Below are 13,455 nucleotides of genomic sequence, written 5' to 3'. Positions count from 1 at the left end.
AGAAAGCAGACAGGAAACTGTGTACTAGAGACTTGAAAAACCCAGAAATGGGGAATTCCATGAATAACATTTGACTACCTGAGTCTTGTAGCTCCTAGCCACCCTGTAACGCACCCATTGTGAATCAGCTATGTGGAGAGCAAAATAATAGTTGGGATGGATATGTACCTAGATGCTGAGCAAAGCTTGTGGGCTCAGCCAGGATCCACCCAGGGAAATGAGTACAGAGATTTTCAGTGTGCACGATGAGGTGGTGTATAGGACGAATGCAAGCCCAAACATCTGCAATATAATGGTAACCTAATTACCTGATTTTTTTGTTGTTGTTGTTATGCTTGGGTATAATACCTTTTCATTCTCATTCCTTAATTTGTGTGTGAAAGCTTGCTTTTTACCTGAAACATCCTGAAGTAGAGATGACATCATTTGTCATTGCCCCGGGAAGCACTCTGACAGTTCTATTCTGCTACCTCATTATCAGATCACAGTTGTGTCACTTCCCATTAATTATGCCTGCCTGTGCCAGTCTGGATTAGTTCCGCCAGGGAAATTTACAGTATCTGGGGCCGTGACACGGCTCCCCAACCAGCCACCCGCTTCCCTTTGTCACCTGCACTGCCCCTGGACAGAGCGCCATTGATGAGGAGAAGCCTGGGTCCGGCTAGGTCAAGCACAGAGCCACCTCAGCAAATTGTCTGCCTCGTGATTCAGCTTTAGGAATTGATTTGCTTTCAGGATATAAAATTTATTTCTCTCCATAGCTTTATTTTTATATGTGTGTTAGTCCCTGCCTCCCCCGCTTTCTAGCATCGTCTAGGTGGCAAGCATCATTTTGTCTGGTTGTTTCCTGCTGTCCTGAACACTTAGAAATTATATTCTTGGAACAATACTTTCTCTGAACTATTAGAAAAAATACCTAGCCCTTTCAAAGCTGATAGAAACACTTTATTGGCAGAGCAGGAGTGAAGCATTGAACGAGACCTTGTGGGGAGAGCAGTCTTGCTTGCAGGGCAGCGGAGGACGCATGGTGTTTGGCAGGACTCAGCCCTGTGGCAGCCCGTGCTGTGAAGATACTTGAGCTAAATTACCAACAAAAGGATTTTTTTGTTCTCCTAACATTTCAAAATTTATAGATACTGTTTAAGAGACGTTTTACTGAACGTTGTGGAAATCAGGGTTGCTTTCCATGAAACTAACAGCAGAAATAGCTGCAGTTCATCTTTTCCTAAGTAAACCTGCCTTTGATTCTGAGCCTGGGTTTGGGATGAACTCACATTTCAAAAGCCTTTAAGAGCCAGATGAGTCAAAACCCCATTGTCCTGTAAGAAGCTTTGGTATTTCAACGCACATTAGGATCCTGAGCCACAGGCCTAAGGAGGATGCCTTACCCCCACAGCTGTAGCTGGAGGCAGGGAGAGCCTGGCCATCCGGGGCGTGGCGGGCAGGGAGCTGCCCCAGCACAGACCCCAGCAGCTTGGCAGGCCCCACGGGGCAGCCCTGAGCAGGGGACGGGCCCATCCAGGGAGGCTGCTGGGGAGCAGCAGGAGGCGGAATGATGGCGTAGGTCTGCAGTGTGTCCAGGAGGCAAGACAGAGATTAGGCTGGGCACAGGCACACCTACAGCATGGCGCAGGCAAGGCTGGAGGCCCCAGCCTGAGGTGAAGTGGGGCATCAGGACCCATGGGCCATTGAGGCCTCCTGGCACCCTCCCCAGCCTCCCCAGCCCTTGGGATGTGCTGGATCAGAGCCATGGAGCCAGGCCAAGGTCCCTGAAACCAGGCAGGGGGAGGCAACCGAGCCTTCCCTGAGGAGCCCTGGGGGGATACGTGGAACAGGAAAGCTGACCAAGGAGTCCGGGGTCCCTGAGAGCCAGGCCCATGGCCCTTGGGCTCTGGGGCAGGTCCTGCGCAGCCTGAGGGCCAGACACTCAGCTCCACCAGCTGGAGCGACCCATGAGGGAGCTGTGGGAGCAGAGCTGCCGCAGGGCGGGGACAAGCCTGGAGTCAGGGTGACGCACACGCAGGCTGTGCCCCTCACTCACCAGTACAGCCCCACAGGACTGAGCATGGAGGGCTGGTATGGCGTGTGATGAGCCAGGGTATGGCGTGTGATGAGCCAGGTCCATCCAGGGAATCCCACCAGGAAACACAATTACAGGGGAGCCCCTAGACCCACCCAGAGACAGGTGCGTGCACACCAAAGTCCAGCCAGAGCTTCAGCAGGGCTCCCAGCCAGAGGGAGTGCGATGTCCCAGGTAAGGCCAGTCGGGGAATTAAGGCCTGTTAATGCTTGACAGAAATGTTTTTATCTGCATGTTTTTGTTTGTTTCAGTTCTTTGCACCTTTTATCCATTTCCTGGTCCTCTGGTCGTACTTATTGTGTAGAAGTTAAGTTTGCTTCTGCGCTGCCTCCTGGAATTAGGCAACAAGTTCATGCTGAGTTCAAGCCCAGGTGCAATTCTGGGGGTAGTTTGCTGCAGGGACTGCTGCCAAAAGCCACCCTCCAAATGGTTTTGCTGCCTTCTCCAATGCAAGTTCTACTAGCATCAACCCAGGAGGCAACTGGTAGTTTAGATGTAGTCAGAGTTGTTGCTTGTCGCTCTGCTGGTGGACCAAGATTTTTACCCACTGCAGTCTGGAAGAAATGATAAATAACATGTAAGTTAATTTTGTGGGTAATACTAAACCAGGTGTTTCAAATATCTGATGTCTGCAGATCAGTTTTAGCTATCTGTCCTAGCAATATCTCCCCAGCTGCTCCTAGCAGTGGCCCTATGTTGATGTGGCCAGGCAGCTCAGCATATCCACAGATATATAGAAGATGTTCACTGGTGATTTGATGATGTACATGTAATTCTCCCCAGGGTCATTTTCATCTGCAATAAAGATTTAACCTTTAAATTTTTTTGAGGTTTTGTTTTGTTTCCTTGCTTGTCATGGTAGTACAAGCAAAGGGAAAAAACTTCTGTCCATGCTGTGTGTTAACTGTGTTTTTAAAAGAATAGTTCAAAACAATCAGCTTTTTGAGTCCCTCTTTCCAAGTCTGTGATGTTGGCAATGGTTCTGACAGTAATAAGTTTTGATAGGTAAAACAAATAACATTTGGTCACATTTAGCTTAATAGTTCCCTTAATGTAGTCTTGTCATGGAGCTAAATTTGTTTGTTGATAAATGAAACCATCAGAACCGAGACAGAAACTTCTTTTGTGAACTGCTTTGTATTTCTGTCATTTCTCCAGGGGCTTATGAGCAACTGTAGGGCACATTATACATTAAATTTATTTCCTGCTTTGCTGTCACAGATGCCTTGCCATTAAGAATTTCATTCAGTGCATGATTTCTATGTAGTATTTTAAAACTCTAAAATCTGAAGTTTGTTACATTACATGGCTTCTTACTACAATATAGAACACTATGCTCTGTGATGGTATCTGTAATGTATGTCAAAGTAGGATATATACAGATAATTCTATAAATGGTTAGAAAACTGACTGCAGTTTTTTTCCATAAAATAAAAAACTACAGTGCAACAGAAATTAAATACAGTATACTACTTCCATGTGTGCATAAGAACAGTCATACAGGGTTGGATCAAAGGCTCTTCCAGACTGCCATTTAGTTTCTGATGATTACATGAACTTAGAGAAAGGACGTGGAGTGACCTTCCTCTGGAATATTCTTGCAGGCTCTCACAGTCTTTGGTTAAGAAACTTCCAGAGTAACAGGTTGCAGTCTAAACCAGGGTTTTTAATAGCATCATGACTATAAAATAGATTTACCTTAAATGAATTTACTTAACCCATTTATTCTTCTGTTTTTTATAGTGTTCTGTGTCAGTTATTTCTATGGTGTGTTGAGGCCGCTTTCATCTCAGGGTCTCAAAATGCTTTACATGTTTTACAGGTAGGCAAGTGTTGGCAAGAAGTCGTACTATGATTTGTAGTTCTGGAAATGGAGCTTGATCATCCTTGATCATTCAGACTAAGGTGTGGAACAAAGACAATATCCTGTTATTTTTGTGTGTGACTTTCTTCTGTACAGAGGTGGTAAGCCTATCTCAACTTCCTGTAACTGAGGGCTTCATGAAATTGGTACCAGATGCTTCTGGCTGGTTGCAGAGATGATGGGGATGTTCTGTAGTGACTTCAGTTTTCTCAAAAGATTGTTATAGGCCAAATTATTCTTTACTTTATGGGCTCACCTCTTGAAGTCCACAAACCAAAATTATTGCTGGAATATTATCAAGTTTTGCATGGTCTGAGAGCTCTGCATGTCTTTATCAAACATATCTGTTTGCCAACATGTATCTCTGGATAAATACAAAGCTTGCACCTGAAAAAGCAGCACTGGCTGATGTGGAATTCAAAGAGGACCGAGTGAATGTTGCTAGGAACAGGAAAGTGCTGTTGTGCTCCTAAGTAGATACATAAGACTTTATTTTAATATCCAAAACTTCAATGACATTTGTTCTTCTCACCTGAAGGTTGATCTTTATCCTCTGACCATGATTTCCTACAGCAATGACAGTGTAAATACTGAGCAATAGAGAACTATTTTAACATAGAATATGAGAATTCTGTAAGTGATATGTGCAGCTCAAATCTTGTTCTTGCAGGACAACAGAATAATGCCAGAAGTAACTCCTCATGGAAATAAATCAAATAAGGTATATAATTACTGGGTTTTTTTTTACACGTGTAGACACAGAGATTACTCAGTAGACCTACTGAGCAAGAGAACTTTGCAGCTAGAGATAATTTCTGGTACAGCCATTACTTCTTTGGAACAGAGGGCTTAGAACATCTAGTGGTCTAACTACCAGTTATAGGAAATACCTGGTGGCTTACACGGTTTTGGAAGGGCTGTAAATTACTTCTGTCATCTTTGTCCTTAGAATAGAGATCCCAATAGACAAATTGTGTACTCTCACACACAAAGTGGGAAAAACAAAAAACAAGAAAACCCCACAACATTTATAGCTATTCTTTTAAAAATGTTTTAGTAAGTCTGACAGATTATAATTCCAACAAGACTGAGGCTGAAAGGAAAATTACACTTAACTTCATAAAAACCTATAGAAGTAATGTGTTTCATTTATTTACTAAAATGAGGCAGTTTCAGAATTTTGTACCCTAGAGTTGTCCGAGACTAGTGCATATTTCACTCAGCAAGTCAAGTATGTCCTCTTTCTGGTATTTTGCAGTTTCTGCTTTGAACTCTGAGATTCATTAAAAGTTAGACCTTGATGGCCAGATTCTGCTTCCCTTGCTCTTACTAGTTATTGTGTTATTGTAGGAGTGCCTTATTAATTCTGATATGAATAATGGCAGAGGAATGGTGATCGTTAACTGACACATTGAGGGCTGAATATTGCATGTCTTAAATCAGTCATTAAGCCAGCCTGATACAAAGGAAAATGGCAAGTGTTTCTTTGGTGTTTGTTTGTAGGAAGACTGTTTTAGAGGTCTGGCATCTTCGATGAGTTCTGCTTAGACTGACCTGTCAATAGTATTGAAGTGGAGGAAAAAATGGTGCATGACAAATGAATTTATCATAAAGCTCTGCAATAATCACCATAGTAAGCAATATTTCATTTTCTGAGCAGGCATAGCCAGTATACAGCTACCCATCAAAAAGTTAACAAACAGTGGTACTCAAAGGTAAACATACTTCTTGTCTTCTGGCCTCTTACTTTCCAACTGCACAACTTCCTACCTTTATTCTTTTTTTTTCTTTTCTTTCTTTCTTCCCTAAAATTAGATTCGTGAATCATTTGCAGAGGGAGAAACTCTTCTGCAATTTTTTTTTCATTAGTCCCTTTTGATGATTCATTTTAACACAGATGCTGTCATTTAACTCTGCTAGTGCATCAGAGGCTCAACTTGATTGGAAGTTTTTGGAACGTTAATTTTTTTTCTAATAGCAAGAAGCTATCAGAATTGGTTTCTCCTTTGTCATATAATTTCTCTGAAAAGGTCAGCATGGCCCTATCTTCTGGGCAGAATTCATAAAATTATAAATATGTCGGTCAACATTTAAAATCAAAACATTTTTTGACAGAATAACCATGACCTTAACAATCACCTTATTGGGATCAGAAAATGTGGCCTTGCGTAATTATGAATAATAAGGACATTACCTTTGAAAATCCACATTTTGAAAACATCTTTCAAGTTACAGCCTTTTTCCCGTTTGTTTTTAACAGTTTTGGAAAATATTCTTAAGTAAATACAGAATCCCTGTGAATTTACTGGTGACAAAAATAAGGACTAAGCCAGGAGTGTAAATCAGCACTGTTCTTTTGGCTGCAGTTTGCAAAGACAAGGAGCAGATTTTTTGTTTAAAATTATCTGTAGTTTTTCTTTTTTTTAATATATGATTTAAAAAATGCAAGAACATTAAATAACACATCTTTTGCAGCCTGATTCTGACAGTGTTTACCTACTTTAGGTACAGTACCCTTTAAAGTTACCACAAATAAAGCAGTGAGAAACTGGAGACTGTTCCTTGATCTTTTCTCTTCTTGTCCATAAACAAACCTTTCTCCTTAAAGGTATTTTTAGAAATAAATATGCTATTTCATATACTCCAGTATTTCCTGTTGGATGTTTGCTATGTTGACACAGAAAGCAGTGTCCTTTTTACTGTAGAGAATGATGAGAGAATTGTGTGCTTTAAATCAAGAGAAAGACTCTTGTTGACTTTGTTGGGCACCCTAAGACCCTTGCTAATATACACATTTTTCTGAAGAGGAATTAATCACATTTAGTAAAAGATATGTCACATTATACAAATATGTTAAATCTAGGTCAATTTAGAAATGTAATTTACCACAGCATACATTCATAGAAATATTTTTTAAACTAGTTTGTCTTAGAAAATAAGACATATAGGCAGATAATACTGTTGATAAATGAATAAATGAAAGATACTGATATTAGTTCTGAACATCTGAAGAGTATCAGAAAAAGCATACGAATCCAATGATTGTTTATTGCTGCCTGTATGGACTTGAGGGTTACAATTCCAGGTCTATCTCTGTGAAGAGAGGCCACTTAAAAATAACTGATCACCAAACAAACGGTATAATAAATTCAGTGATGGAAATTTGTTTCTTACTGTCCTGCAGCCTGTTTGGCCATATGAATCCTGCTAAAAATCTCAGGCAGGAAAGAGTATTTCTAGCCATAAGTGACACTAGAATGTCAGAATGACGGTTTGCGGGAGTGCTGATGTATCATGTAGCTCTCAGTTTTGTCAGGAGAAAAAGAGGAGGGAACACCTACTAAAGCAGAATTTACTGTCATTGACAGGAAGGGTTGAAGCAAAATGTCCTTAATTTTTTGTTGCTTTTAACTTTCCTTCATATTCTGTTCTTGTGTACCAAGAAAGCCCTCAGCCCTAATTTTTAAAGAAGCACTGTGAAGTTCATACCGATAACAATCATGTAGAGAGAAATCCATAGCAGGGGCAAAATTCAGCTGGATCTGCTGATATTTAGATGTGGTTAATAAGAGGGCAGGTATGTATTTATGTGAATGTTACACATCTTGGTTACTCAACTTACATTTCTCCAGCTTTCTTCAATTATAAGTATAAACCTCACTGTTGAAAGGATTCCCCAGGAATGATAGAATCGAGAATTGTTTAGGTGGGAAAAGACCTTTAAGCTCATTGAGTCCAACCATTAACCTAGCACTGCCAAGTCCACCACTAAACCACGTCTCTAAGCACCGCATCTACGCATCTTTTAAATACCTCCGGGATGGTGACTCCACCACTTCTCTGGGCAGCCTGTTCCAATGCTTGACAACCCTTTTGGTGAAGAAATTTTTCCTAATTCCCCATCTAAACCTCCCCTGGCACAACTTGAGGCCTATCGCTCGTTACTTGGGAGAAGAGACCGACACCCACACAGATAGGAAGAAAGCTTAGACATTCAGCTTAGCCCGGAACTATTGTAAGTACAAACAGAGAGGAATGAGCCTTTCGCTTCAGTGAATCGGGCCTCAGGTTTTGCTAGGTGGTTTAAGGGCTAGCTAATGCTGATGGTATTATTGCTAGATTTGTTTGGAGGTTGTATTAATATTCGTTGCATGGCTGTTCAGTTCCAGAATTTTGTTCTGACTAATATTTTCTTGTCTTTTCCAGCAAATTCAGTTAGTTAATGAGTTACAGAAATAACCTTAGAGGTGTTCTCAATCTTTGCATGTCTATATGTGTCTGTATGCACATATGAGTATGGAGAAAGCATATTCATACTCAGATGAGTCAGCAAAAGGTATCAAATATATGTTGCTTGAATGAAAGGCATTTTGTGTTTTTTAAAAAAAAGTCATTAATATATAATCTAAATTACACTGCCAGCTATCATGTATCTCATTTGACATACAAGTGTTTCAAATGTTCAGTGGCAATTTTTGGTCTCCATAGCATTTAATGAGATTCTTGATGGAAGGAGTAGTTCTTGCCTTCTCTTTTCCACCAGTTGACACAAAAGTTTGTTCAAGGTTGGAGCCAACCTGTAAGCAGGAAGGAAATTCCTGCCCGCTAATAAATTCTAAGCTGGTCTAAAGGTAACTCTTCAGTATTTGAAAACCGCCCCACTTTCTTCTCTCCTGGAGTAGAGAGGAGCCTAGAGGATTTCAACATGATGATGAAGGATTGTGCCATTATTCCTACCTCCCCCTAAAAAGGCTTCAGTCTAGAAAGGATGTGGAAGATAAAAATTAGCAGTTGTTCTGTATACCTTATCTCTTACTTGGCTAAAAATGAAAAGATGGAATCACATGCAGAATTCAACAAGTGTGGGAAAGGTGTGTGGAACACAGAGCAACATTAGGGTTGAGGAAGGACAAGGAGCATCAGTGAGAGCAGGGTTGTAACTGAGGCAGAACTGAATGCAGAATGAATAGGGGAGAAATACAGACTTCGCATCAGCAAAGTCTATAAGCACATGTTGACTTAGGTATTCAGCAGAGCTCTCTATGATCGCTTTGAATTCAATGATTTTTAAAATGTCTTTTTTATGCTTTAAGGATAAACAAGTTCCTGTGTCCTGTTTTAAATGGGGTGAATTCATTATTTCTAATGTGATATGCAAGCTTTAACAAATGACCCATTTTTGAGAGGTGCTAAGCACCTGTAGCTCCTGTGAATTTCAGTTCTGACTTCAGTGGTACCCAGAATTTTTCAGCTCAGTTTGTCCTTCTAGCAGGAAGCAAAGCCAATTAGGCTGTTGCTCACTTTTTCATTCAGTGCCGCAATAAAGCTGTCGTGAACACTGACACTTCAAATGTGGGTAGTTAATATTACTGCCAAGTAATTAAATGTACAGCCTCGGTGTCTATACTTTGGGGCAGGAGAAATTTCATTTTAAATTATCGGTCACAGTGACCATGGTCTGTTATTGTGTTTTATGGCGAGATTTAGAACATTTTTGATTTAGACGGAATAGAACAGAAGTTCGACATGTACTATGAATGTGTGAAGTTCATATGCAACTGGAAAGCCTAAGATGCATTAAGCATTGAAATAAACAGCTTTGAGAAAGTTTATTACCTGGCCATGGTTTATATTATCTCAAAAGTTAATTCACAACTTATGCATCCAGTGCAGTTAGCTCTATTTTCAGAGGCCTTTGCTTTTTGAAAGAGCTAGTTGTAGTAATACCAATAAATACTAATTGTTCAGTGTAATAAAAAGAGAATGATATTACAATGTCTTAACATCACTAACTATTAACTTTTAAAATTTACTTTTATTTGTGATGGAAATGGGCACCCATTGTTGCTTCTATCTGCATCCTAAGAGCACAGTATTATAGGGAAGTGTCACTCCATACAAAGAAAGATATATGACAGCAGCTTACTCCCCTATATTCTTGAATTTTACTGTTAAGATTCTGTTTTTAAGTAAACTCATTCCCAAGTAAATGGTAATCATAGCCTTTTAATGAAAATTTATGGCATTAATTACAGATACACAAACATGACTAAAATTGATAGAATTTCTCCTAAAGGACTTGCTGAACTAACTTAAGTCCTCCAAAAGATCTCAGAGTAGAACAGATGCTATTTTTTATCTGAAGTGGAGCACTAGGGTTTGGGAGAAAACCCTGAAGATTTTATCACTTAGTAAATGCTTCAATTTGAAAAAGAGAATTAATCTCCCAAAACAATGAATTTAACAGACACTATAATGAACTAGGAATAAAACTGCACAGTTTTAATTTTGTATTTCCTCTGAAAGTTAGTGTTGCTTGTTAAATCTGAACTAAATCAGTCCCTGAAACAAAAAAAGTATGAAGTTATTTCTATCAAGAATGAGTGACTAAATTTTCGCTCAAATGGCCTGAGTCATAAGTTGGCATTCGTGTAATATACATTTCTTTTTGCAGAAGATATACCTCAACATGTGGGATGTGATCCTTTTAGAATTAAGGAACAAGTGTGTTTCCTTCCAATTGCCTTTGGCACTTTTGTGGAGGAGCTTTTTGCCTTTATGATGTTCATTGGTTTCTTTTGTTATTTTCCCCTAACTGAAAAGCCATCATGTTCAGAACTGTATTCCTGATAGCATAGAGCTCTTTAGCTCCCATCATTACTATTTATGTTTGCAGAGGAATATGTACTCTGTGGCGTGGTAGAAATTATTTCAGAAACCTGCCTGGATGGAGTCCTACTTGTCCCATTTTTTTCTGGTTTCCAGAGCTTAGCATGGTCTACATGAGTGTATTTCTTTACTTAGTTAATTGCTCATAAGCTGTCTGATTAGCACTTTCTAAATCCTCTAAATGTCCCTTCCATTCTAACCTTTCTTACCTTTCCCCTGGGTATTCATGGTATAAACAGCTCTGGGGTATCTTTCTGTTCTCCAGACTGTGTGCTGAAAAAATATATAACAGTTCTCAATTTCAGCTTAATTTCTTTTTTCTTTTTTTTTCTACATTAATTTCTCTTTTGCCTAACTTACCTACTTTTCATATGATTGTTTTATTTTTTTTAAAAGCTATATGTAACTTCTATTAACATTTCATTGCCTAGTGCTTTTTTTTCTTCACCTTTTTTTGATGTCTAATGTAAGCTATGAACATAAATAGTATTAACAGTTATTTTCACTTCTCACATCCCACATAAATTATGCACACCACAGTATTGAGTTAATTCAGCACTTTACACTGTTCTTTTCCATTTGCTGAGACTTTTATTTTTGTTTTGCTACTTTTTAATGTATTTTACAAAACAATGGAGTGTCACTGCAGCGATTAGATTACTCAATGGCTAAAGACACTTTGCAACAGTAGCAATATTATTTCTTATCCTCTATCCCTGAGCTTGGCCTTCCCACTAATTGTGCTGGTTCATGTTCATGTGAAACCTGTAGCCATCAGATACAAACATCTGCAGAATTGTTGTTTATCCTGCATTTAGTACAGCTTGATTCTACTAATCAGTTATGTTGATTCTTGTTGCTTATATTTAATCTAGGGAGCCAGTTTGTCAATCTGTAGTAAATCTGTTATTGACCATATTCTTAGTTCAGTGAGAAAACCTTACTCAATGAATTGGTTCAATTGAACAAAAATGGAAGGCTTGAAGAGTATCTCTTTGAAGAACAGAGCCACAGTGGTAATAAAGAACTTCTCCACATTCACAACCGTCTTAGCAGTTCCCTACTAGGTAGCATAGCTTTCTTGATTGTCTGAGTGGGATTGGTTGATTGCTGAGATAGTGTATAATGGAGAAAATAGAAGTTCAGTGCAAGATCAGGGACTAATATAAAAAAGGAATAGGCTCATGTGTATATATGAGTCCACTAAATGCTTTCCATATACCTGTATTTGTTTGATCTTGTCAGCCTTGATTGTAGTAGTAGTGAACGATACAGACTTCAGGATGTGCTGGCAGCCAGAATATACGTCCAGGATCCCTGAGGTTGTCTTTCCCTTTTTTGTTACAAAGGTGCTGAGCGCGACACGTGCCAACCATGTACTGAAACCGGTGACCCCGTAGGGAGTGGTTCGCCACTCAGACCGAGAGGGTGAACCTCAGTCCTGCTGCCAGCACCCATGGCCTGTGTCTGTGGAAGCAGTGAGGACAGTTCCAGACTCTTCTCCTTGTGGAAGGAAGGAGACAAAAGAGAGTGGGGATTCTTGTACCCCGGCAGATGAACTTGCATGCATGCTGTGAATTAAAGCATGCTTTACTCTCTGCTTTGTCACCTGCCTGGAAGATTTTTCTGGCCAGAGAGTTCAAAGTGTGAAGGCGTTCCTGTCTTTCACTCTCTTTATAGCCTACATAACGCTGCCAGGTAAAATTTTGAAGTGAAAGTAGTGGGTAACCAGGCTTCTCTGACTCCATTTTCCGTACTTTAGGGGTGTCCTCAGGGAGAAAACATTTTTCCTGCACTCCAGGTATTCTGCTTTTGTCTTCTCCATTTCCCAAAGGTTTCATTCTGTGGAAATGTCCTTCTGCTGACTTGCGAGTCACCTATGGGTGTTACTGCAATTGGGCCAAATGTATACATATATGTATGTATGAACTCATTCATGATCTCAGTATCTGTCTCTGAAACTTACTTATTTTAAGCACAGATGTTTGCCCTCTGCTGACCTTGTTGATTATAGAAGTTACCACTATATTAATTCTGAGGGTATTTCTGGCACTAAGTAAAGGAACTACTTGACTCTTTTACACATTAGTGAGAGGAAGCCTCAACTCATCACTAAGGTGTTTCCTCCTTGGCAATGTGTATGTCCTTATGTTAGGGTTTCCTTTCTTTGTGTTGAAAAAGCACAAAAAATCTACCTCTGGATTGTGATTGAATGGTATCTTGCTGCTCAGATTGTGGAGTTTTTTACTAATGTGTAGAGGAGATACTAGGGTGAATATATTTCCTTAGGAGTTCTCTGCTCATTTTATCTTTCACAGAATGTGACCACCTCCTTTCAAGGGCAAACAAACTTGGCTGTCTTCCCGGGCTCACATCTGCTTTTATCTCTAAGTTTTCTTTGAAAGAGAGAAGAACAGCTTGAATGCTGAACTTGGATGTTGCTGCTTTACTGGAGAGAGTGGGTTTGGGCGTGGGAGGAGCGAAGTACTCTCTGGGCAGTGCTGGGGCTGTCAGAAATCAGTGTGGGGCTGCAGCTCTTAGACGGGCAGCTCTAGCTCATCTATCAGGTGCAGCCTGGAGCAAGGGTGAGTGTGGATGGTAATTAATACCCCTATAGCTTGCCAGTGAAGAACCAGCTCTGTGCTGATGATGTGGAGGTAGAAGGGAGGAAAAGATCAGTTCTGGTAGTCGGGATCTGATGAGGGCACAGGGTCCCTTCTGCCTTGCCGTCAGAAGTGACTTTCATGTTCTTGTCATAGTATAGACTTAGTGCAATCATCCCCTGTCTGATGATGACTAAATCTCATTTGTGGATATTGATACTGTTCTGTGCTTCACTAGA

This window comes from Phaethon lepturus, unplaced genomic scaffold, assembly GCF_000687285.1.
Source record: "Phaethon lepturus isolate BGI_N335 unplaced genomic scaffold, ASM68728v1 scaffold46782, whole genome shotgun sequence".
NCBI lineage: Eukaryota > Metazoa > Chordata > Aves > Phaethontiformes > Phaethontidae > Phaethon > Phaethon lepturus.
The sequence above is the reverse complement of the archived record's forward strand: the minus strand, read 5'-3'. Positions refer to the sequence as shown.